Here is a 639-nt window from a genome sequence, read left to right on the forward strand (position 1 = left end):
TGATGCAGACAATACTTGGAATTTTTGTCATAATATAGGAAGGTGCTGAACCCACAAATGACCTGGAAGATGTTGGAATTGGAATTGAAGGCGTAGAAGTGCTTAACAACCTTGGTAACATTGCAAATGCTCTCGCCATGTTATTTAGCCTCATGTACTCATTGAATTTGAGCTACCCAACAAACCTGCAGTACACATTTCTTCAAAAACTTGTGATGGAACTGGATGGCAAACGCCTGTCAACAAAGGTTCAGGTGCTAAAAAACAAACTGTTAGAAGGAACAATTCAAACAACACATTGAAAGTGGAATGTGAAGCACCAAAGACCCTTTTGTGAAACACTTTGAAGTGGCAGGAAAGCAGTACCTATACATTCAGTATTCATTTTTATATTTTGGACACAAAAATATAAGAAGAACATGTCCCTCACAGCAAGTGATTCAAAATAAAACAACTTTTTAAAATCTCACACACACAGTGCATGAAGATTCTATTAGGACAAGATTCCATTCCAGAGAATGATTCTTTGGGGTCAATCTACCTTAAGACTTCACAGTTTGCACCGGTCAGTTTACTCACAGAAAGCTACTGAAGTACACATTTGAAGGAAAAACTAATAACTTATCCAACTGAACCATC

Source organism: Monopterus albus, unplaced genomic scaffold (genome assembly GCF_001952655.1).
Source record: "Monopterus albus unplaced genomic scaffold, M_albus_1.0 scaffold16.1, whole genome shotgun sequence".
NCBI lineage: Eukaryota > Metazoa > Chordata > Actinopteri > Synbranchiformes > Synbranchidae > Monopterus > Monopterus albus.